This window comes from Nipponia nippon, unplaced genomic scaffold, assembly GCF_047370975.1.
Source record: "Nipponia nippon isolate SJK-2023a ecotype South Korea unplaced genomic scaffold, ASM4737097v1 scaffold_3, whole genome shotgun sequence".
In the NCBI taxonomy this organism is placed as follows: Eukaryota; Metazoa; Chordata; class Aves; order Pelecaniformes; family Threskiornithidae; genus Nipponia; species Nipponia nippon.
Window position 1 is genome coordinate 88,467,996 of NW_028262347.1, and position 25,583 is coordinate 88,493,578.

At 39.7% G+C, this 25,583-nt stretch overlaps 1 long non-coding RNA gene across 2 annotated transcripts in view; it reads right to left on the minus strand.

Annotated features, from left to right (window-relative positions):
• The window catches only part of LOC148054750 (uncharacterized), a 174,108-nt gene that overhangs the window by 33,936 nt on the left and 114,589 nt on the right, over window positions 1–25,583 (minus strand). For both annotated transcript variants that reach the window (XR_015706368.1, XR_015706367.1), the window contains exon 4: window positions 14,852–14,997. This is a non-coding gene — a long non-coding RNA (uncharacterized LOC148054750). The remainder of the gene's footprint in view (window positions 1–14,851; window positions 14,998–25,583) is intronic.

The window sequence follows — 25,583 nt, forward strand, 5'->3', positions numbered from 1 at the left end:
TGCTTTCTAGGCTTTCTGATGCAAGTGCATTATTTCATGATTTGCAGTGGGTGAAAGCAAAATCGAATTTCCACCGTGACGCTGGGCATTAATAACCCATAAATAAACTGCCATGTCGAGAGCAGGAACAGCTTGTCAGGTGGATACATTTCTTCTCTCCTAGTAGGAATAGACAGAGTGGAAGGACACACCAAGTCTTCACTACCTGCGCTAGCAGGCTGAATATGTCTCCAAGCAGATAGGGAAGATTTCCCAACACCTACCAAATTCACAGAGGACAACCCCTCTGTGAGCTGCTGATACCCCTGCATTCACTGCTAGCCACAGACACAGCTAAAACAGTCACTGGCTAACATAGTCCTGCATGCACAAAAGCCAAGAAACACATCCTCCCCCCCCGCCCCAATGCAGACCTGCTCCTAAAGATTAAATATTCCCCAAGCTCTTTCCCACCCCCAGAGCCAACAGTCTGCTTGGAAGTTTCTTTTAAGAAGTGGCATATATAGATATTCTGATCTAAATTTTTTATTCTCGTATATTCAATATAGCTTCAACTCCTGTTTGCTTTTGTATTATTTTATGTTTATATCTGCTTAATTCACTTTGCTTCTCTAGCACACAGAAGCCAGCTGGACATGGAAATGTATTTAATGAAGCAATTCTCTGGTATCCACCTCTTGTTTTCTACCAGCCTTGCTGCCTCCAGAAAATGCCAGGTAGTAGATGTCATGGCCAGAGACTTTAAATAGTCAATACAGCTTAATTTCCATTATCGCACTTCCCTCTGTGAACTCTGGCACTTCTTTTAAACCTTTCTGTCCTGGATGACAAACTACTGACATAGGCACGAGGTGGGATACAACCACCTAAGTGGAGATGTGACAAAGTCGTCAGCAGCTCAAAGAAGGCATTTTGTTTGCTCTGCTTCAGCCTGCCACCATGTCTTGTTTGAGCTGACTCATTAAAAAGCCATAAAGGTTGCTAAGTCATGTTCAGACTACAGATTCCGTAGTCATGTTGTTTCTAAATATTTAAATAACAGTCTTGCAGTGACAGCTACATGGTTTCCGAGGTGCTTACCTCCACAACAACGGTTTACTACCAAGCAGCCAATTTCTGAATCTGAATTTTAGCTGCTGAACTGCCTACAAGACAGGGAATGTCTGAGCGGGTGTTTACATCTTGCACATTAATGGAATGGAGGTTAGCACAGTGAAGACCTGCCAAGATAACAGAGAAGGATTTCATACATTCACAAGTCAAAAAAAGTTAAATTTTTATGAGCTATTTTGAATCTGGCCTGTTGCTGCCATCCTCCCTTCACTTATCCATCAACAAACCCTCGCTCTGTGTACCTGTTCACAACCATTTTTCCTTATATCTGGTCTCCTATATGAACTGCAAATCTCTACCTGCCCCTGCATCATATAACAAAGATAGGAAAGAAAACAACTGGCTCTGCATCAGTATTAGATTTATAAGTGGTTACTGCTAATCATCATGGAAATAACAGCAACCAACAAACCACAAACTCAGCCTTGTCATGCGCAAGTCCTGACCCACCACAATCAACGTGAGCTGAGCTGGTTTCGACAATTTCTATAACAAGCCTTGGCCAACTTGGCTTATTTTACCCAAAATGGGTATTGCACCCTTTTTTCGGCACAAACAGCGTCAGGCAGATGGAGAACACAAACCTGTGCATGTCGCACCACTGCAGCCAGACAGGGACACATAATACAGCCCCTCCCCACTGCCCCTCCAGTACTCCCACTCAACTGGAACCAGTAGCAACTGGAACCATTTTCTTCTGCCACCACTAAGGCTAACTCTCCTACAGTGAGTAATCTGCATGGGCAAACACTGCTGGCATTTAATGATTTGGGAGGCAACAATGCAGCATGGGCTGCCTCACCATCAGTTTTTTTCAAGGGTTGCCCCATAAAAATCAAGAATTGCTGCTTTTTATGTCCTACCGCCTTTAAAGCTCCTAATTTCTCACCAATCATTTGGGTCCTGTCTATATTGCAGAATCCCCTTAGGCAGAATCCTTGCTCTCTGGGCTTATAATTTTAATATATGATTGAGATGCCCAACACTTCTTCTAATAAGCAGTGATAAATAATCCCAATTAGATACTTAATATCAGGGTATTTGCCCTTCACCTATAATTGCCCTTTTCCACTCATAAAGGGAGAGGTTTTAGTCTCACCTATATATTTACTAATAATTTTCTCTCCTGTGTTAACATTTCCAGTGCTATTTGACATTTCATTCTCAGGATTTTCTCTTCCAATTATTTTTTATTGGCTGTGATTTTGTGTCTTTTATTAGAGGTGCAGAGGGCCATCTGCCAGAAATTCAACCCCTGCTGCAGAAGCCTTGTGTCAACATCTCCATCTAGACAACAGGCTTGTAATTAAAAAAAAAAAAAACAAACCACAAAAACCTAACTTATTCTTCTCCCGCCTTGCACTGCTTTGCTGCCTGGTGGGTTGTTGTTTTGGTTTTGGTTTGTTTGTTTGGGATTGGGGAAGGGGGGACAGCTGGGTTTTGGTTTGTTTGTTTAGTTTTGGGTTTCTTGGGTTGGTTTGTTGGGGGGGGGGGGTTGTGGGTTGGTTTGTTTTTTACAGACTGAGTGGTATCCCTGAGTTCAGGTAGGATGAAGCCTGAGTTGGGGGCGGGGGGAAGAAAAAATGAGGTTCCACTAACATTAAAAAGTCTTGCTGCCACAGAAGCTCAACACTACTCCAGTGCAGACATGGGAACTCCGAAAGGACCAGGGATATTTCCATCAAGTTTTGAATACCTTTGGTTTTCATTCTCTCTTCCCTATAAGGAAATCCTGTCTTCAATTTTGATTAACCCAAACTTTAAAATTGGAGAATATGTTTCAAGTATTTTGCTCATCCACCATTTAGTGGGTAAATAGTCCCAAGGAGACTTTGCAGAATTATTTTTTCTACCTTTTTGCCTGTTTCTTTTTAGCAGCATAATTACAGCAGAATTGTTTTCCTTTATCACTACTGCTTTAAAAACTAAACTATTTTATTGCTCATTTCTTTCAGGAGCATTTCAATTACTGACAGCAGAGCTACCGCACTCTACCGAAGCGCCGCTGTATTCCTCACCAGCAGAGCACCAGCTGCAGTCATCTAATCTGGCTATTGCAGAGTAATTAGCCGGACCATCGAAGGCCTGACCCGGCTGTTGAAGACACTCTGCCCTGCAGAAGTGAGCAGCTTTGGGAAAGACCTTGAGAAACAACAGAGCAGCAACGATGCTGAGATCACACATGTGGGCATAACCCGGGACAAGTAGACTTTTCTCTCATTCTCATCAAACTTCTAAAGTTTCCTCTTAAAAGACTGCAGCCATTAGCCCTCTAACATCAAAATAAATGTACGCATTACAGCCTGCATGTACACTATCTTTAAAGGCCATCAGTTTTTTATATTCCCCATTAGAGGTCACTTTTATCTAACACTTGCAGCCTGTAATGGAGCTGTGCATTTACCTTCTGTTGAGCACTTTGTGTTGGTTAAGGTCATTACTTTTATTCAAACTGAGAACCACTAGAATTTCCCCATTATTTGCTCCCAAATACCCTTTATCCATTTCCACATTTTGCTCATTTGCTCACAGTCCTCTGACTGGCAATTTTAATGGTTACACAGTTGTTTCCTCTAATTGAGCAGTGACCTGTTAACTTCCGAGACTATTTTTATTCTTCACTACCTTAGGTTAATTTGCAGCTGGTGAAATTGCATTTGTTGTATTATGCAGAGTGGCAGGCTCTTTGTCTCTTTCTGAGACTGTATACCAGCTCCTTTATCTTCATCACCAGGTTCCTTTCCCCTTTTCTAGCAGTATCCATTTGGTGTTAGCACGGTGCTAAATCTTAGTTCTTTCGCCATTCGTATGATTGCAGCCGGGCACTGTCATTTCCCTACTGGGTAAATGCTTACTATTCCTCATAAACTTTAACACCTTGCTACTCAGTCAAAGCAACAGCTTTGCAGCTGCTGTTTTTGCTTCAATATATATTTCTTTCATCTTGCCAATTCTTGGGGTACTTGATGATGTAAAGAAAAGAGCTTTTGTCTTGGTTTTCTTTCCATAGCAGTTTGTGTTGGCAAAAGTTTAGGTCTCTGCAAAAAGAAACTTCTAAAACACCTTACCCAAGCAGCTCTTCAGATACTACTCCGTGTAGCCATATAGATGACTAAATTTTCTCAAGTCATTCTTTCTATCCAATATTTTGCGGTTAGTTTTGGCAGGATTATGATGGATGGACACCGCTAAGGTCACTGAAGGCTAAAAAGGAAGGAGGACAAGTGTCTTTGGTCCTTCTCTGCTGATGAAATGTCCCCGAACAACTCGTGCTGTGTGTTGTCCAGCTCTGCACAGCCTGTGCAGCTGCTGAACGATGAGACTTCTTTGCTGCTGGCCTGAACTCTCATATGATAACAACGCCCAGACCCTTTGCTGGCAAACTACTAATCCCTGAAATCATTGCTTTCTCATTTTGTGTCGCCAAGCCCTAACACAGTCATTCCACCCCTGCTTCTTGAGGCTCTCCAAACAGCAGGTGCTTCTTGCTTCCATTTGCCTCTATAAAACGGGCAAGCAGAGAGGCTGGCTACCATAGACCTTATAAGTGCCTTAAACTACTCTGCGCCAACTGGAAACTAGGCCAATGCTAGAGAATAGCTAAAGACTTTGGTTATTTGCAGGGCAGCCACAACCCTGAATCTGAACGGTACAGGGCAAAAAAGGGGTTCCACTCATCTGTAATTTCCAGGCCAGAGCTATCGTATTTCAAAGAGCAATTAGATACTTGGCTTCACTCTGATTTGGAACAAAAGCCACATATTTCCCAGTTCCCTCCTAAATGAAATCACTATCACATCAGCAGCTTGCGCCAGAGCCAGAAACCCCAGGAGTTAGAGCTCCAGCTCGGCACGAGCCGCAAACGTGGGGCACTGGAATGTGCTGGGATTCAGAGGCTGCCCAAGATCCAGGTGAGCCAGTGGGAAACCCAGTTCTTCCAGCAGCACAGCCGGCTCCTGGAGGAGCACCACCAAACATTTCATTTTCCATCAGCCTGCACATTTCCCAGCAGCATTCATTGCCCATCCTCTCCCTCCATCTGGGAAGACAGTTCTGAGATCAGGAGAGATTTGAGCTTCAGAACAGTTGCCTGCTAGCTCCCAACATTTTCATTGTATTATCGCCAAACCCAAACGTCGTTTTCTTACTCAATTCTCCTCCAATTCTACCCTTAAATAGACTGCAATTTTTCTCAGTCATGTTCCTCCAGACTATCTTCCTAAATTAACATGTCATCTGTACAATTTTCAAATTAGTGCAATTTAACATTTCTTGATTCCATTCACATTATTCCTCAGGAATTTTCTGCTGCAAAATGTGACAGCAGTATCTGAGCTGTATATTAAAAGTGGATTAATGCTTTACAGACAAATCAGTTCCTCTTAGATTCCTATGCATACTGCTACAGGATTTGATCGATTGTATTAAAAAAGCATTTGGAATTTTTTTTTTTTTGTAATTTTGTACTAAGCAAGTGAGAATGACCTCCAGGAAATATCAAGCATAAGCGTTGTCTTTTTTCGGTTTTTGTTAGTTTTAAGCATTGGTAGTGGGATGCCTTGATAAAAAGGAGATAAATGTCAAATTCTTACCAAAAAAATAAACAGGCAACTATTAAAACCACCTTTGAATCTAGTGAAGAAAAAACAGAACTATAGTTAAAAGAATAACAGGGAATTACACTATGATTCAGCAATGTACACAGAAGGTGTGCACTGGCTTGAAGCCAGTGGTCTTCACAAGACCACTTTACTATGACTGAAATGAAGTATAAACCTATATACTGCTGATTAAGGTCATGCACTCAGAGGTCTTACCACAGCTATTACTTTGGATAACTCTTTAGAGAGGTGCATTATCCAGATGTATTTCCAGAACTTCTGAAAATCCATAGTCCAACCAAGGCAATAATATTCCATTTTCTTCAGTCGTTCACTGTTCATTACAGGCTACTGTTCTTAACATGCTGCACTTGTTACAATATAAAGTTATATTAGAGAGTTATATTATAAATGTTTCTTCGACCTTGAGATTTGTGTAAAGTGTTTCTTCATTCCTCTAGAGAACATAAACTGGCTGGTAATAATTTTAACATTGATTTTAATTTCCTCTTTAACTACGGATATTTTATTAAAATTCAAAGATTGTCCTTTTATTTGTACCTTTTACAAAGCATTTTTCTCCTAAGTGATGCTTAACATCATAAGATCCCTAAAGGTTTAAGGATTTGTGTTTAGAAGGCATTTAATCCTAGAACTTTTACTTTCGCAAGTAATTTCAAGCCACATTATCTCTAACTTTTACTCATTTAAATACAATAAAAGATTTTTCTCATTTTTTCACCCGTTTGCACTTCACACTGTAGAGTGTGAAGTGCAAACTAATAGCAAAGATACAAACACAGATAAACACTGAAAGCATGGATATGAGTAGGTAAATTTTTAAGGTTTTTGACCTTGAATATTCCCCTTTTAATAACCATTTCTTAACCTATTTATTATGAATCATAAGTTTTGAAGAGTTTTTTTTTCCAAACATATTGTGCCTACAACTGAGTACATTGTGGTAACCTCACTAGTTGCTTGAAAATTGATTTGGTTTAGTACAGTTTGGTTTGGGTTTTTTTTCATAACATATTTGTTGCTTTGCCACTTATATGGAGTTCTTTCTAAGACTGTCTATGCTTTCAGTCTGGTTGTTTGCTTTACATCACCTACCTTGACTTTCTCTGTGCCTGAAACAATCATTGCTGAACAGCCATGTGTCTTTGTTGTTAGAAGCATCAAGCCAAAAATTTATATCAAACGTTACATCAGTACAAGAGTTTCTGAGAATCCAAAAGTTATAAAATGAACAGTAAGATCCAAGCTAACTTACACCTTCGTATATTGGGCTAAAGCTTTTTATTAAAATATTTCTAAATCCTCAGGTCTGCTCTTGTAAATTCACACACAATGAATCACTCTGAAAATCCAAAAAACCTGTTGATTTTGCACTTTTGAAATACATGAATCTAGAGTTTCATTCTCCTGATTGCATAGTTAAAATCTTCCAGTTCCAGTACATATTGTTGAAACATTTAATACAGTCTTGAACTTAATTCAATTTTTTCATAAGCTGCTGTGCCTTCAACCTTTGACATCTATCAAAAATACTGTAATTGCACCTCATCACCATCCTTTTCATTCATACTACAAATACCTGGACTAAACACTACAACAGACCACAATTGATTTCAGAGGGTCCTGGGTTTCCTCCGGCTTCTCACGTTATTTCTGTATGCTGAGATTATTAATGGCGGTTCAAGTATTAATTTGCAAAATCTGCATTTCAGCTCTAAAAGGGAATGCAGTTGCTCCATTCCTCTTTAAAACTCATTGCACTGCAAATAAACTGTGTAACTACTCAAGACTCCCTTTTCCCTAAAGCACTATGCTACTAACAGTAGTCATACTGCAGGAGCATGCAAAATGTCCAGGGAGCTTTCAAAACATGTAGTACAAAAACTTTCCCTTATTGAGAATAACCTGGAGGTTAGAAAGATATGAGGGGGGAGGAAGTTTGAGCACTCAACATTTAAAAACTTAGCAGGAGGAAGAATCACTACGGTAAGCTGTTAAAAGAAACGGGACATAAAAGCAGACCAGCAATGGAATTACTTCAGAGAGCCCAGAGTGGTCTCTGATAGTGGCTGGGAGTGGAGGCTTAGGGAAAGAAGATAAGAATAGGGTAGATGTAGGGTGATACAACCCCTGTTATAAAATCTCAATTGCAGAAGGAGAAGTCCTTATTTTGATCCCTAAAAGAAGCTTTAAGCACATACAATGAACTTTGATTAGCATGCAGTTAATAAGCATTACTATTATATTTGTATTATCTTACCACTGAGGTATCTCGTTATGGATCCCATTGTGCTACCCCCATGCAAAAACTGAGTAAACTGAAAGCTTTCTTCCCCAAAAGCTTACAAGCCAAGTAAAAAAAAAAACAGCTCAATCAAGCAGAGGCAGATGGGAAGCAATGGGCCAGCTTCAGTCAGAATTCTGTCAAGTCCTCTGTATGCATGTCAGAAACAAAGACGACCATTCATTTCTTCCTTAAAGAAAATAAGGTGGCTTGTTCCCATAATGGTGAAGGTGGCACATTCAGCTAAAAAGACTTGCCAAAATAAAACATGGGAGAACAAACTTGCCATGGAGGCACCTTGGCCACAAGATTTCCACCCAGACTTTTCTGGGATGTGAGGCCATGCCACAGCACACCAGCACTGGGCGCTGGAGAAGGACAGCAAAGTGGGAAAGAAAGATCATGACTAGAAAAAATGAGATTTTACTGAGATTAGATCAGGGAACAGGTAGGAACTTGTTGGCAATGTTGGGCTCAGCATCCAAGAAAAGACAAGGGCAGCCAGTGCCATGTAGGAGCAGGTGACAGGCTAAGTGAAAGCCTTTGGCAGTGGAAAAATCAGTAACAGGGCATGATGAGGGCCAAATCAAGCAAAGAGCCCTGCCCTCGAGTGAGGCAGGTGAAGCCTCACTGCAGGTCAACTGAAGGAGCAACAGCAAAGACAGATGGAGTGAAGAGATAAGATGGGTCATCGGTATGGCAAGCTGAAATCACTAATAGTTAGCGTGGGAGTCTATGATGAGAAAGGACACTCTTGAGAGGAGGAACATACACACGTAGTAACATGAAACAAACTGCATGGAACCTTCAGCCAAAATCCAGTGTTATCAGAGCGATTTGAACTGCATACATTTGGTAGTATCTAGTGATTGCCTTCCTGCCATGGACTTCAGTAGATTCTGAATTCAGTGTAGGTCTAGCCAGGATGAAAGGCAGCCGCATTATAGTATATTTTTGTTACGGTTTTCCCATTGCTCTCTCTTTCAAGCTGAATTAACCATAGTTTAAGCTGACACGTTCCTCCTAGAGGAGGTTTTAGACTTTCAAAATTGTATAAAATCTGTGAAAGCAGGAGGTTGCAGTGGCACAGGTTAGAGATCTCTGGAGAGCTCTGGGGCAGGTAAAAGGTGTGGGTACTGGTTATGGCTTTGGCAAAGTAAATACCTTGAAGCTGTAATGAGGTTATGTCAGATGAAAAAAGTAATTCAAAAGAATCTTTTCTACCACCTTAACTGCTATAGTGAAAATTAAAATAATAAATCATTCTTTGACAGGAAGCAATTTTAAAAAGCAGTTTTAGATTTGGACTCTGACGACCATCACAAGCTTTTTGCACACCTTTCACAACACAATTCAGTAGAATGACACTTCATATAAACAACAGAAAAATTAAGGGGCTTGAGGTGTGCTAGTTTCAATCCAGAAGAAGAGATCAGTGCGGTTACTAAGATTTTAAAATAGATTAGCTTGTCTGTTTCTGCTGAATTAACTACAAAATCAGAAGCACTTTCCATCATAAACATACCTCTGTGGACTAGCTGGAAAACTAAACCTACCGATAGTTTGAATGTACCCAATTAAATACAGATAGCCTCATTAGTAACTAGGAAACCAAAGCAGTACCCAATTTACAGCTACTATAGCTAAACACATTACAGATGCTCTTATTTACATATCAGTACAATACTAATAAACTCGGCTCACAGCTTCCATACTGCAAAACAAAAGAAAATACCAAACCTTGGCATGGTGATATGCTCCCTGGCAAATGAGTCATACTTTTTTTTTTTTTTTCCTAACCTATTTCCAGACAGCAAGCCAAGTTACAAAAAAAATTCAGAAAGCAGCATCTATAGGCCCTTGTAAAAAGGTGGCTTTAGTTTCAGGAAAAACCTGCACTGATAGAAAGAAACCTCTTTCTCAAACTGTATAGAACAGTTTCATTAATCACTGCATTTCTGTGTATCATTGGTTTACAGAAGTTGTTCTGCAATATTTGCAAATAGGTATGTCCCTAGGCTGCAGCAAATGCAAAATATTCAGCTTTACTTACCCCAAGAATAGGTTTAGTTTAAATTAAGCGATCATAGTATACGACAGTGGTAAATTGCTACAGTTTGTCTTATCAGTGCTAATTTGATGATGCACCTGACCATCTTTGTAGAATCCAGATACTATGGCATGGAAGAAAAGACTTTGAGAATCAAACATCCCAAACCAGCCATGGTAGCCAGCCGTGCTGGGCAAGAACATGTCTGGTCTCATTCAAGAGACAACAGTATGTACGTCCAATTAGATGGTTTAGATGTTGCCTTCATCTAAAGTTTTAACATACACATTAATAGTGAGCGTAAAGTCCAGTGCAGAGCCCAGACCCTGCTGAAGGATGTTGTGCAGCCAGCAGAGCAGGAGGAGAGACCTTTAAATCTCACTGAAGAAGAAAGTATTTTTTGCAACCAGTCCTGCTATAGTAAAGTTATGTTTAAATCTGTACGGAGGGGAAACAACTTCTATTCTGATAAGACACAGACTTTCTCTACTTAAAGGGACAATAGAGATAAGAGATTAAACCTGTCAAGGCCCTTGAGGACTCAAAAAGTGGAGACTGGTTATAAAACGGAGACATTCCACCAAGAGTAAGAGAGGCATGCACAAAGGCCAACGCCCTTATAGCTACCTTATCCAGGGAATAACACCTGGCTGAATCGGGGCAGGAAAAGTATCTTTTCTGATAAAGCCTTCCAATGGGAAAAGCAAGTATGTTTGGGTTTGGGTGGTTGGGTTTTTTTTTTTTTTCAATCTCTTCACTTTCTGGGTGTTATGAATAAATGCATGTATTTTCACTCCATCAAATCCTTAAACCCCGCTTAGCACAAACCTGTTAATTAGATAACAACAACGAGGTCTTCTCCATCCAAGCACTTAGCAAACCTGTAAGCCAGATCCTTGCAGATCCCTTGGCTGCCAGGAAGCAGTGGCAGGGCTACTCATGGCCAGCAACAGGGCCGGTGCTCAGCTCAGCTGTGGGGACCAGAGGAAGAAGATGCTCCCCAAGAGCAAGACCAGTATCTTCCAGAGAGCGCCGGGACTGGATGGAATGCTGTGAGATTGGGGTACTGCTTGGGTCCCAAAGTCAAGTGCCATGTCACACAGGACCAACATCTCAAGCCATCTGAAAGAGCTTTTTTAACCTATCTTTATCTGAGAGCAGAGTAAAAAAAATGCCTTCTTGATTAAGCACACACACACACACCCCTTTCTTTTTTTTTCCCCAGAAAAACTCCCAGGAAGGAGGGAAGCTGAACAGAGAAATTGTAAGGAGGAGAAGGGAGGCAAGAGAGGTAAGATTGAGTGGCTGCAGGAAAAGCTGGCAAGGCAGCGGAGTTTGCTATGATCCCAAAAGCCACTGAGGTGACTAGACCAAAAAGGAGGGACTGACCTGCAAGGATATCATGGGTAGAAGGAGAGTTGAGTATTAATCCTTTGTATTATTCTGTTTTACCTAATCTTCTATTTTAGAAAAAGCTATTTATTCTAACGAGTAATCGAATAAAACATGTCTTTTTAAGTTAAAGAGCCTTATAAGTATTCTCTGAATGGCTAAGAGTAAGGTCTAAATACATCTGCCTCAAAGGTTTGGCCAACTAAGAGGCCTGTCACAAATCGTAAAGTACAATCTAATGCAAAATTTGGGAGAAAAAAAAAAACAACAAAACACACACCTATTTATTGAGCTCCCATGATCCTACATTCCTTATCCTCAGCTACAACAGTTTCAGGACATTTCCCTTAATAAGCAGTCTTAATATGCTCCATTTAAAGTCTCTAACTCATTGGTTTTATTCTGCCATGAGTAAGGAAACATTTACGTAAACATTATAAAACCGCCAGCAACATCAGCTCTTCTTTTACCTCGAACATTTTAAAAGTTTATGGGTTGTAGTTTTCTGCATATTATAAGTAGAGTTAAAGATTTACTACTGTTATAGTCTGTGATATTGCCTAATAGCCCTTAGCCAGTTTGATACAGTAACTAATAGCCATAAAATTTGAGTTAGATCACAGGAAAAAAACTCTACGCTCAACAAATGGAGAGTCACAATTTTTAAAATAATGCAGAAGTGAATAAAGAGGAAGCAGGAGAGAAAACCTGCAAATCACTTTGTTATGAATAATGGAGACAAAAGGAGTGATGAGACTATTTCACACACTCTTTACATACAGTACTTATAGCACTATCAGAAAAAACCTGCAGTTTTCCAGTGTTTTAAAAAATGGTTGCAGTTCCTTCAGTAATATGGTGAAATAACCAACAGTAGAAAACGCTCACAAAATACTCACTCTGGCACAAACACGTAACCATGTATTCAGCACATGCTGTTGCATACTTATTCATCCATTTGGACATGTAACTACACTCACATAGACTTGCAGCCTCTGATAAGTGTGAATTGTGCAAAGGATGCGGGGACATACTATTATTCCATGCCCTTCATTTCTTTGACATTTATAGGCCACATTCATGCATAAGGTCTGGTTGCTTTGCTCCACTCTAGTGACACAAAGCAATTGTAAACCTTGCTCAACTGCTCAGCTAAATTGGATTTACTGCACCTTTGAATCTCCAGAGCATGGGAAAGCATCTGGAGCCTACCAGTAAGCCTGGCCTTGTGCTTCCCATAAAAGCAGTAGGTGCACCAAAGATGATCTGCTTACACTGTATCCTGTGTTCCTGCCATCGCTCTTCTCTCTCAGGCTGCCTTTATTAACATGCCTTTACATTCTCTGGGCAATATTTTACTCATCATACAAGTGAAATCTTTTGTCTCATTTTTACTTCATCTAGAAATCTTTCAGTTTATGACAAATAATATTTGTGAACTGATAGACAAATACCATGGCTATAAGTACTCAGTGAAATACCCTGGTGTACCACCTGGCAGTTCTTCAGATTGTTACAATTATATTATGACTCTGAGCTGAGCTACCTTGGGGGAACTCGTTTTTTCAGTGAGAATCAAATAGCAACTGCTAAAGCTGAGTTGTACCTGTGAACTTCAGTTAATATATTTTACTTGAAATTCACTGTTTGCAATAGTTTAGTCCAGCTGAAACCAGAAGGGAAAAAAAAAAAAAAAGCTTCAGTATTTAGGAGGGGAATATCCCATGCCATTTTTTCCCTTCTTCTCTTCTGCAAACCAATGCCTTGTCCACATGCCCTTAAGGTGCAGAGGATTCACATTCTTGCTGAGCACTGCATAAATATAGTAGTGGAGTAGCATGCCCACATCCTGAAGCGTGACCGCAAGTCCTCAAAGGCACAATGCCAAGAGAGACACATGTATGAGAACTTCCCTTATGCCCCTGCAGTTCACATCGATACAAAAGTTGACAAGGCTGAAGCATGGGCCAGGATATTATCATCAATTTTGGAGCATACCCCACCAGTACTCGAAATTTTTGTGCAGCAGTATTAATACATTTTGCTGCCATATTATTTCAAATCCATTGTTGATAGATTTGTCTCTTGAGGGCCTTTTAATAGATAGTTTTCATTCAATAAACCTTTTTCCTACTCTCTGCAAAGATCAATTGTGTTCGGTGAGAGCACTACATAAAATACAACATGTCAGGAAGAGTAGCCAAAGCTTTGAATGAGGGCTGCCATGTACTATCAGCCTTCTCTAGACACTAATATTTCATGTTTAAGGTGCAAAGCATTTTCAGTAACACCACTTCAGTGGTTTTTTCTTTTTTTTTTTTTTTACAAAATTAAACTACTACTACTACTATTCATTTCAGTACTGAGCTGTAGCTGCCTAGCCCTGTTCAGTATTTAGCTCTTATAAAATATTTACAGAGTCAAGAGTCCCCCCCCCTAAGAAATTACACCACTTAAAATGTCATCAGCCTCTACTGCTTTATACTCAACATTAAAAATAAAGGTAAGAATTGGCACTGAGATTTGATGTTTATCCACAGCAGCTTACAGGTGAGGACTGGAACAATAACTCAAGAGAGACAAAGTCCTTGCATTTCAGTGGAGAGCTTTGTTGCCTGACCAGAAGAGGATGTTCAATGACAGTGTCAACAACCTTGTTGCTTATACATTCGGATGAAGAAATACATAGGCAGCTGTGGAAAAGAACGAGGTGAGCCAAATGTCAGGGTGATCTCGCAATCTAAAGTAACGGTCCTTGAAAAGGCCTGCTTCTGAGAGCTTGAATAGCAAAGCACTCAACTAACTTTTATCTTTTTAAGCCATCCACACATCTTCAAGCGTAGCACACATTATGAGAAGAAAGAAGGGTGTTAAGAGAATTACAGAGGCTAGGCCTACATGATAAAGAGAGAATACTTGGAAAAAACTTGATTCGCATTAAAAGTCATTACAGAAATATTTGGCAGTATTACATCTTGCCTCCCAAACCAATCAGACACCTGTCTGGAAATGATAACCCAAGGGGTCGCTTGCCATGCAAAGAAATGAGCTGTGCATGCAGCCTTGCAGTGATATTGGCACTATGACTAAGAATGCTCCCGCCAGGTAAGAGGCTTACTTGTTCTCTGTCCATCTCCTCCTCATCTAGAGAAGCAGGTTACTACTACTGATAGCACTGAAGAATCATTCAAATCATTTTCTTTATAACTTCATGATGCATTGTTTTAGCAGAGTGGCAATACGTGGTACTTCATTTAAAACCGTTATATCTTGAGTGTTTGCATTGGTTTTTAACTGTCTGACATTGTACTTCATAACATTTGTTGTTTTCGTTTAGCATCTTTCCCCTTTCTAGACACCAAAAAAAAAACTCTGAATAGATCATCTTACCAGCTCTGTTGCTGCCACGAGCCAGAGAATGCAGCTCCCTCCAGGTCAGGTCATGTGGCTCCAAATTCAGCATTTTGAAATAATGAGCTCTCCAATTAAAAAGGTGCCTTTGAGTGATGAATAGATGGTATAAAAGAAGTCAGCACCTGTACAGAAGAAAAATGAGATTTGCTGCAATGAAAACCCTTACTTTTTGCTACTTCTCTAGAAAAATTAAAACCAGTAAAGGCAAAGTAGAAAGAAGAGAGTGATGACTCTTCTGGATCTGCTTCAAATGTGTAAGAGTATAACAACATATCACATTCGGTGAAGGCTTGCTCTGGATCATTTATATAGCATCCTCAGTAACTCCCATCCCAGGCGGAATAAATATTTACACATAACACACACTGGCATATATAGCTTCTAGATATATATCAGCCATAATATTAACTTAAAAGCAAATTTTTATTTTATTACTTTATGCATCAAAATACAATATTTTCTAGAGGAAATAAAAGGCTCTGTCTTGTTTTTGGCACTCTGCAGTTGCATTCAGTAGGAACATTATAATTGACAGAGAATACATTTAAATATCCAGGGACAGGTATTATTTTTGGAGATATCAAGTAGTTGGATTCATTGCAGATCAAGCTGAGCCAGCTTCAGAGCATAAGACAAGACTTTCATATATTGTCAACAGACTGAGGAATATCTTCAGGAATAGAAAGGACCTGTAATAGCATTCAGGCACAAGGGATGTGATTAGAATCAAATGCTATCATACCCCTCTCTAATGAGCTTTGTACCCTCTTATTATCACGTACACTGAAGCATAAAGTGATCAAGCTAATTATTTTTCTTGCTTTACATCATCCTATACGTTATACTGCTTTTTACAAGAACTGTTCAGAGATTATAATCAGTACTCTGTATACAATCACACCTTCCCAAATGTTCCTGCAGTCTGTTCAATCAACTTAAGCTTTACTTCTGTTCTGCCCAACAGCCTCAACCAAATAATCAGCACTGATTTCCTATCATCCTCGATGTAGTTCAAACATATTGGTCCTATCACCTCCGAGCCTTTTCTCAGAAATAAGTAATTCCAGGCTTGTAAATGTATTAATGTCTACGCACCTTCATAGCGTACGCCATGTAAGCTTCCCTAAGTCAAAAATCAACATCTTGTATTTATAACCAAAAAGTAAAAAAATGAAGTCAACATTTTGAGAGACCTTTTCCTCTAAGTCATTGGTACAATGTAAAGGGTAGATACACCGCTACAATTACATTTCCAATTCAAAGCTATATATGTATCGCCCTTTGCCTACTCCCTATATCTGATAGGTGGCTGTACTTACACACTTAAAAGTCACAGCTCATACTTCAAAAAGCTTCAGTATATCCAGAAAGAATTCCGCTCAAACTATCTCTTTCCTATTAAAGGCATAATGAGGACCTAACATCTGTCCTTTTTATCACCATGAATCTTACAAATGTGAATTTTTACAAACACTAGCCTTTGGAAATGCCAAGTCCCAAAAAAGATATCATCATCTTGAAACATATACAAAATACCAGTATGTACATTTGGAAATCTCATCATGTATAATATAATGAATCTCAGTAAGATATTATGGTTAGGACATCACGTCAGATTAACAAAATCCTGTTGGCACTACAACGTTCTTCTACATAACTCTATTAAAATACAAAAGTTGCTGTATTTCCACAGGAAGCTGTAATTTAGATTAGTGCCTCAATTAAAATACTAAGTCTTTCACTTGCAAAGATTTGGTAGAATTTATTTGTTATAGGCCACAGCAGCGGGTACCACAGGGCATTCTGTCAGCGCTCTGCGATAATTGGTGCGGACCCCAATAATTGCCAATTTGTTTTCTTATAAATGGAGGAAGTTTATTAATCCAATACTGCAGAATGCTCCATAAAGGAAAGATGATAACACTAATTGGGATATCTGATCCTCAAATAACACAGCAGGGGGAGTGGAAGGAGGAGATCAGGGCAGGAATTTAACAGAAAACTCTGAAAGGAGAGAAGAAACTGTCTTGGAAGTCCAGGGAGGATTTAAGAGGCTAAAATTCAGTAATTTTTATTCAAAACCCAGTACTCTGTTCCTAATGACCTGTCCGTATTGTCATGCTCTGATGGCACTGCATGGGGCGGGGGGAATCAACTTCAGCACCAGTCTGAATCATGTTCTTCTTCAAACCTACCATCAAAGGGCTGTTGATATTAAAAGTGATCCAAGATTAGGTTGCCGAATCCTCACCTCCTTTGTTCCAAATTCAGGCAGCAGCACTGCTCTTCAAGAATTTATTTTTTCATGACAACATACGTATCAGATACCTGAATATCTAAAATGAGAACAGTTCAAAACAAATCCTACATGCTGACCTCAAACTGACAGTGAAACCCTGCCCAGTGGATTTCTGTATGCATTGGAAAATTGCTTTTCACAATAAGCACCACAAATTTTAAAAGAAGGCCATCTCTGACACTTGACTTGCTCTCTTCATTTTGTTTTCTATGAGGAAAGGAACAGATTTTTGAAATTCTCACTTTATTCAAGCAGTTCCCCTGAAGTCACCAAGGTGCTTCCAATACATATCACAGCTGCAGAATTGTATTATGTAGCTTTGAAAAAATGTGGCAAGTGGTAGGAAATTTGAGAATTGAGCAGAAACGAAGATATATCATTTTCAGCAAGCAAATGAAGGGACATGCAGAAAGCAGAAGCGTTATGGTCAATCTAATATCATACGACAACTTCTTCACAGTGATTTGTAACATTTTGCACTCAGCCAAAAAGCCGAATATTCATTTTTGTTATGTATTTTAGCCGATGATAGTTTCCTTCCTGAAACGGAGCACGTACTCCTTTATATTCCTCTAAATCCTTTCTTAACACTCGCCATTTCCACAGCACGTATACAATCCTTTTTTGATTACAAGTAATCAGCCCTGCTGATACCCATCGGCAGCTTCAGCTTCCTTTCCCCCCAGCCTGTGTTAAGGCCAAAACAGTTTCTAGCATCGCTCCACTCCTTCCACAAACAGCAACATCTTACCAAAACCAGTCAAGACTTTTTGGACCTTCCACTATCCAACCAGTGGTGTAGAAACAGCCCCGTCCCAGGAATGCAGTAGGGCTTCAGGACACAGCACATGAGGCTCCCATGCCAGCCAACACATGCAACTGGATAGTGAAGTGTAGAAAATGGGCAGTTTTGTTTTAATAAGAGAATGCCAACAGCTTATAACAACATTAAGGAACTTGTCAGCTGGTAGGTACACACCTCTGTAGTCAGACAATCCCCATATTGGAGAACATAATTTACAAAGTGTTGCTGGGTTCCTTAATTGCCTTTTTTAAAAATAATAATTCTATTTGAATTGTTGTAACCTGTGTAGTCTCACTGCTTCAAGTGTGTTGTTTTGCTTACACAACAGTCATATGCACCACTTCCCGAGAATCTATAGCATTTGATATATTATTTGCACAAAGAGGTAAATTCAGCTCCATTACACCCATCTGACTTTTCTGAAGGGTTGAGTGGTGATAAAGATGAAAAACTTGGGCGCTAATACAGTCAGAATAACTTAAATTCTCCCCTTTTAAATTCACTGCTGCATGGGCAGAAGCTTGGGAACACAGATTTAGTTGCACCTTAAAAAAAAAAAAAAAAAAAAAAAAGATTTTACAGGTTCACAAGAGTCTTGTGAAAACTAACATGCATTTTACATTTTCCAAACAATGAATGACCAGAATTAGGGGATGTCATCTTGTGCTGTGTTTGCAGCCTGTCTTGAGCTCTGCACTGCCAGAGATGCTGCAGCAGTAGCCTCACCTCAGATTACTTGTTTTGTTAGTTTAGCTGGCATCCACAAACGTTGCAAGCTTTACTGTGTACAAGTTGTCTGTCCGAAATGCTGCACTAGCCTCGTTATTCATTGAAAGCTGATGCAAATTCTCCAATTCCCAGACAACTAGACAAAAAAACCCTAAAATCCCACAAGGTGAACTTGTACTGTCTCTGTCAAAGCGCACTAGAAAGATTTATGCTAGCTGTATGCATGCTCATCCTCCGACAGACAGATGAAGCTGGCCTGCTGCTTCCACTTTAACCAGCTAAAGCTGTCGTGGCAGATAACCAAAATGAAGGTAAATTAATTTTCCTCCTAGTTTTGCAGTCATATGGTGGCCCAGGTCATCCCCTCCCAGAAGCTTTACTGGTTACAAGCTTCATAATCTGTATTTGCATGTTCAGAGGGAAATAATTAGATGGGAAAGGAATGCTTTTCAGGCAATCAGATCACCATTTCCATACAAACATAATAATAAAACCCCAAAACATTCAGTTTGGTTTCATTCTGTGTCATGATGGGGACAAACCCCTCAAGAAGGAAACTCCAATTGGCAATGTCTAGGACAAATACTTTTGCTTTAATTCAATTAACATGAAATGTCACCGATTTCTGTTATGAAGCATCTGATGTCCTTCCCATTTCTTCATTATTAAAAGGTCACATAAGCTTCTTCTTAGCATACATTATCTCTTTTACCTCAAACCTAAAACTCAGATTTTGAGGAACACAAACACCCCTTTTCTGTTATTTTAACTTCCATTTTACCCCTGTATACAAGAGGTGATTTAGAGCAGCAAATCACTATAATTGCATCTGCTACTGTTGCATTTTTCTTCTTCTTCAAAGCTGATTTCAGCATTTTTTGATGGCACAGGGTATAACATTTTATTGACCAACAAAGAAACATCCTGAAATACATTTCCATCTCCCTCATATTGATTTAAGTCAAGCCTGGCAATCATTTAAAATCAAACATTTTACAGTCTGCCAGAACAAGCTGAAACACACAACAAGAAAGAATTGTTTTCTGCAGAAGTGGATGCATGAAAAGCTTGAAAAGCCCCAAGACAACAAGCAGGACCCTTTTACTCCAAGCTCAATAAACAGGGTTTCCTCTCCAAAGCATCAAAACTCCACAACCTGTCAAAGCACACAGATGAGTAAAAGGCTGGAAAACATGCCTTAAAGGAAAAGATTTGAGGAGATCAACCCATTTAGTTTATCAAATGAAAAGGTTAAGTGGTGGCTTGATCACAGCCTCTTGCAGTCTACAAAAAATTGACAGTCCTTTAATCCAGCATTCAAAAGCATGCAAGATTCAGGGCAGCTCAACAACCCAAATCTAGAAATCAAGTCCAGCTTTTAAATAGCGGGGCAATTGCCAACTAGAATGAGACGCAACAGGGTGGGGTGGATTCTCCACAACTGGGATGGTCTCCAAAGAAGAAGTGCTCTGCATCAGTGGCTTTCGAACTTTTTCAATTTGTGGAGTCCCAAAAAATGTCCAGAGAAGATGCAAACATCCCTATAGATATTTTAAGGCTGTTGACAATTGACAATTGCTCTTTTTTTGTTACCTTTCTTTGGTAACTAGATGCAATATTTGTGTCTACAAATGGTGCGCAGGCTTCTGGAAAAAATACATCGGTCTCATTCAATAGCATTTAATTCAGAAAAGCTTAGATGACGTAAGAGCCCACACTATCAGATCACAAGTGGTCTCTTACCATCTTACAGTTCTGCACCAACAGCAGCTGCTAGAAAGAGCAAGAGCACACAAAACCATGTCTCTAGAGACAAATCAGCCTCCAGGGATCCTAAGGGACTTCAGAGGTCCTTTGGAGAGACCAGCAACTCAAGAGTTACAAAGAGGAAGACACAATAGGAGAAACCAGAGAGCAGAGAATACTGACTCCCAGCAGAAGGTCCCCAAATTTGCAAAGAAGCGGTAACACCCTCGAAGATTAGGTACTTGCATATTTTCTCACTTATGTAAATGCTTTCCCCTGCTTGATTTGTACCTTGTACGATCTACCTCTCCCACTCCTGCTTTTACTGAATGGTGAAGAATACACTAGGGAAAGATCATGCATTGAAATTTCTGTCATTCTTGTAAGTGAAGTCACAAAGAAAAATGTCTTGCATGTTAATCATTTTTGAAGCCTCGTAATTGTTTTCCAATGAAAGCTGATGATTGTGTGATAGCTCTCTGAAGACATATATTCAGCAAAATGACTCTTTCCTATTGTCTTATACATAAACTATAAGCCTGATGAACAGCCCCATACCCTATGAACTACCTTCTACACTACAAGTGAAAGTTTATATCTTACAAAAAGTGAAGTTAGTATCATACAAAGCTCTAAGCGTCACATAAGCACGCACAAAGCTACATGTTAAAGGGCAAACCCTGTTTCCTCCTTCAACATGTCCTGCCCAAAACTCCTCGGTCCATACAAACAGGGACAGGGTTTGGCTCATCTCCGCAGGCACCACATACATCCAACCTGCAAAGGGCTAGTATTGACTACATGAAGATATTTGGTACTTATATGAAGGCATTTTACAGTAACAATTGTGTTCATGTAGAAACTATTTCTACCCTTAAGAGTTTCATCAAAAAATGTGTTAATTTCTTTGGTTCTTACACACAAAATCAAAGCAAGTATCTAGAAGTTTACTTTATTACAGGAAAGGTTGCACAGAGTAGTAACAAGGAATATCATAATGTTACTTTAATTGCTGAATGACATAGCTTTAATTGCTTATGACATCAACTGTCATAAGATCACATTTGTGACGCCAAGATATGCCACCAAATACCTCGAAAAGTTCATTTTTAAGCTGTGCTGCCACTCTATTGTTAAAATTAATACATGTGTAAGTCGTCTTTAAAGTTAACCAGCAGAATAAGGCATATTAAGCATAAGGCACGCTACCAAGACAGAAGGTACAAAATGTACACATGGATTGGATAGTTTTTACCTCTAAAGTTTCAAGCGTGAGGGGTTTGTTCACTTAGAGGAGCAGGTCTTTTGTGAGATTTCTGCTGTTATTGCCTTGCCTCTGTTAAGCCATAAGGATTCTCACTATGATAATAAACTATCAGGGATCACTTGTTAGATGCATATCTAACCTCAGTAGTAAAGACTGTCAAACATACACTCTGCTGCTTCCACCACAAAAACATAAAATATTTCCTACAATAGTTTCACAGGGCTATTTTAAAGCACAGGCCCAATTCAAGAACAGGTCGTGTTTTTATCTGGCAGCCTGTGCCTGATTCCCTTCCACAAGCATTTGAACCAAGGTCTGCAGAAGAGGCTGTAGCAGTGGTTGGAGGGTCCCTTTCGGAGGGGAAAGGGCACCAGGGACACATAACTGGTCAGCAGGTAGCAGACCATGTGCAGAAGAGGAGACTGCAGACTGGTAGCACTCTGCCACGTCACTTGGGTACAGCTCCCCAAAGGAGATTTTTCTCCTGGCTAGCAGCTAGATTTGAGCATAGCAGAAGTAGACTGCTTAGGACTCACCTACACCGCCTACCTGGACATCACGTTGTAGCAATGGCTACTAAATAAAGCTCCAGCAGAGACATCTGCAGGAGCAGCTGACGGCGATGGCCTCCTCATCTTTGCCTTGACTGCTAGGGCACTGTTTCTCAAGTCACCCAAGGCTAAATGATTGCCAATACATGTGCATCAGCAAATTGTTATTAATGACTGTAGCATGCAGGGGTGTTGATTCCATGGTGCCAGATGGTGCTTTGAAAACGGTGCTGACTCACAGAAGAAAGAGGAATAATGAGATACTAAGCTACTAATAATTTAGCTTGACTCTAAATCCCCGAGTGCCATTGTCTTCCAGTAAATATCCCATAACAACCATCAAGTAAAGAAGCAGACGGCATATAGCTGAGAAGCAGAAAAATGCATCATGACTATCTAATGTTTTGTGCTTTTATATCAAAGGGATATTTCGCATAACAGATGTGGGGAGAAAGGAAGCAACATTACCAGGGATGAGGAAAGAACATTCACCGTCCTTTTGGGACAGCCCACAAATGCAGGCAGATCTGGGCTGGGTAGCATGTGGCATTTTTGTGGTATTTTGCAGTATTTGTGGTAATGCAGGTCTCTCACTTTCTCCACCGCAGCCACAGAGCCACCCACACAGATGCTCAAATTGTGTTTGATTTTAGCAGGCTCTGACCAAAACCAGGTGCTGGCATATCCAATTTTTTTTTTTTTTTTAAACCAGATTTCAGTCCCTTGGGCATTTTTTTTCATGGATTTAACTTTAAAGTGCAACTTGGGATTTGCTACTGTTTTGCAACCAGACTCTCACAGAACTAAAATACATTTTCTGAACCAGTCCTCTTCTGCAATGTCCATTTCATTCCAACACATTGGAAGTTTTACTCAGAAGTTTTTGGCTGGATGACCTAGGTCATAACCTAATAATATTTTTACTTTGTTGGGATTTCTTATAGATACCTACTTTAAATTTTAAACATTTAAATAACACATCCTGCACTAGCAGGTGCATTGTCAGGGTTAGGATTTTTCCAGTCTCTCCAAGTCATCTGACTGGCTGCAGTGCCAATGATGATCTTGTTTTTCTGAAGTTACAGGGAGCCCAGTAACACATTCCTATGACTAGCTGTGAAATTAAGTTCTGTTTCAGCAGTATGAGTAGCTTTTTTCCTTCCAGAAGCTTTCAAAAACCCAGGAATGACGCTATTTTCTATCTAAAACTGTGTCCAATTTAAATGAGTGATTTATTACAATTAATGCAAATGGCTTAAAGCAGATTTAAAAGACTATTAAGTGTCTACACTAAGTCAAATGTACTAATTATTTGAAGACAATCTAATTATTTTGACATGCAAAGAGAAGTTTGTGAACATACAGACTCAGGAAATTTAAAATCATTTTCCAGATACAACCAAGTACTTAATGATATTCCAGAACAGCCTTTTCAGTTTGAGAAAAATTAAACTATTCAAAACTAAATAGATTTCTATTTAAATCTCAATTTCACTTTCTTATGGACCATATTATCAAAGAAATTGCTCACATTAACAATAAAGGAAGCATTTAGAGCAGAGAAGTACTCACAGGACAATTAGTAAATGTAATGATAGACTCAGTCTTGTAGAAAGCAAAGAGGGAATTTTGCCTAAGGATGCCTGGGTTAGACATGAGATATTTGATACAGCTGCCTCCTCTGCTGGTATAAATCCAGAGAAGCCCCGTAGTCAGCTCACTGTCTACTTCTGTATTGCAATTGCTCAAAAGAAAAGCAGAGGGCAGTGTGAGGAGTCCAATTTGGCAAAAGCGGAGCTTTCTGATGCCTCCACCACAATTCGATGCAAGGAAAGCAGTGGGAGAAGAGGCCTCAAAAAGTGGGCTACTACAGAAATAACGTTCAATGAGGAGGCAGTTTTCTCAACGCAGAGAGAGTGTCAAAGAAATCATGAATGTCTGAGATCACTCCAGACCTCTGTGAGGACAGATTTCAGTCAGTCACATTAAGAATGCAGTTAAGTGCCTTGAAAAGTAATGAGCTCCCATCTGTAAAGTCCTCCAAAAACGTCCCTAAGTCTAAAAAAACCATTACTCTGTTATGCCAGAGCAGTCTCTTCTGCAAGGGAAAGCATGCGCCACTTGCAAGGAAATTTGAGAATTGTCCTCACCGGTGTTGTCCTTACTTCTTCAGTCAATTGGCACCGTCAATAAAATCTTGACAGCAAGGAACACTCAGGAAGGTGGGCAAATTGCCTTTACCCAGAAGTCTCCCTGGCAAGGAAAAAAAATTCTGTCTAGTTTTAAGAGTAAGCATATACTGACATCAAGTGGTAGAATACATCTCCCTTCCCTATTCCCTGTAGGGTTCTCCTCAGTTTGAAACAGCAGTTTGCAATTTGTGTCATATCTCTCTCCATCTCTGAAGGTAATGGCCATTTACTGAGTACCTTACCCAGCGCTCCTCTGCTGAAGGCTTCACAGTTCGCTCTAATCAGGGGAAAAATAAAAATTAAAGGGTACATTTATGTATTTGCCAGGAGAAATGTGCTCATTCGCATGACAGCTGCCTGTCATAACTCATAACCACAACTGGAGTAATGGATAATGTGCATTTTGCTCACTTAGATAACAATGATTAGCTCTGATCATTAACAACACCATGCATTAGTTAGACATGAGAGTGGCTAATCAATCTGACTCAAACTAGGGATATCAGAGATTTAGGAGCAGATCAAAGTGAAAGCTTCCACAAAATAATAGCTTTTCTAACACATTTCAATTTACACCATGGGTCCTGAATGGGGGCCATTCATGAGGCTCTTAATTACTCGACAAAGCTATAAAACAAGTCTCCAAAGCATTTGCTAAATATGCAGAGAAAGAATGCCCTTTAATATGTAAACTGGAGCCAATAGTCAAGACTAAAACATTCCTTAACTGTGAAAGGAATTAAAAATGCAAATTTGTATTCAAAAATACAAACTGTGCATCTCTTCTGCACACACCAACACACACCTTCTTCCAGGCTGTACATACCAGTGTATACAAACAGACAGCTCTTTGTATATAGATGCACAGTATTTGGGTTACAAGTTAGGATGCAAATTTCTGGAAAAATAGCGTTGAACCCCAGCATCATTAACACCTTGCACCTTCATTATCAAGATCTGCATCTTGTATCAGGAAGGGATTGTTCCCCTCTATTTTCCACTAGTGAGGCCAAATCTGGATTACTATGTCCAGATTTGAGCTCCCAAGTATGGGAAAGACATTGATGCACTGGAGTGAGTCCAGTGGAGGATTAGAGAGATGGTCAAGGGCTGCCATGG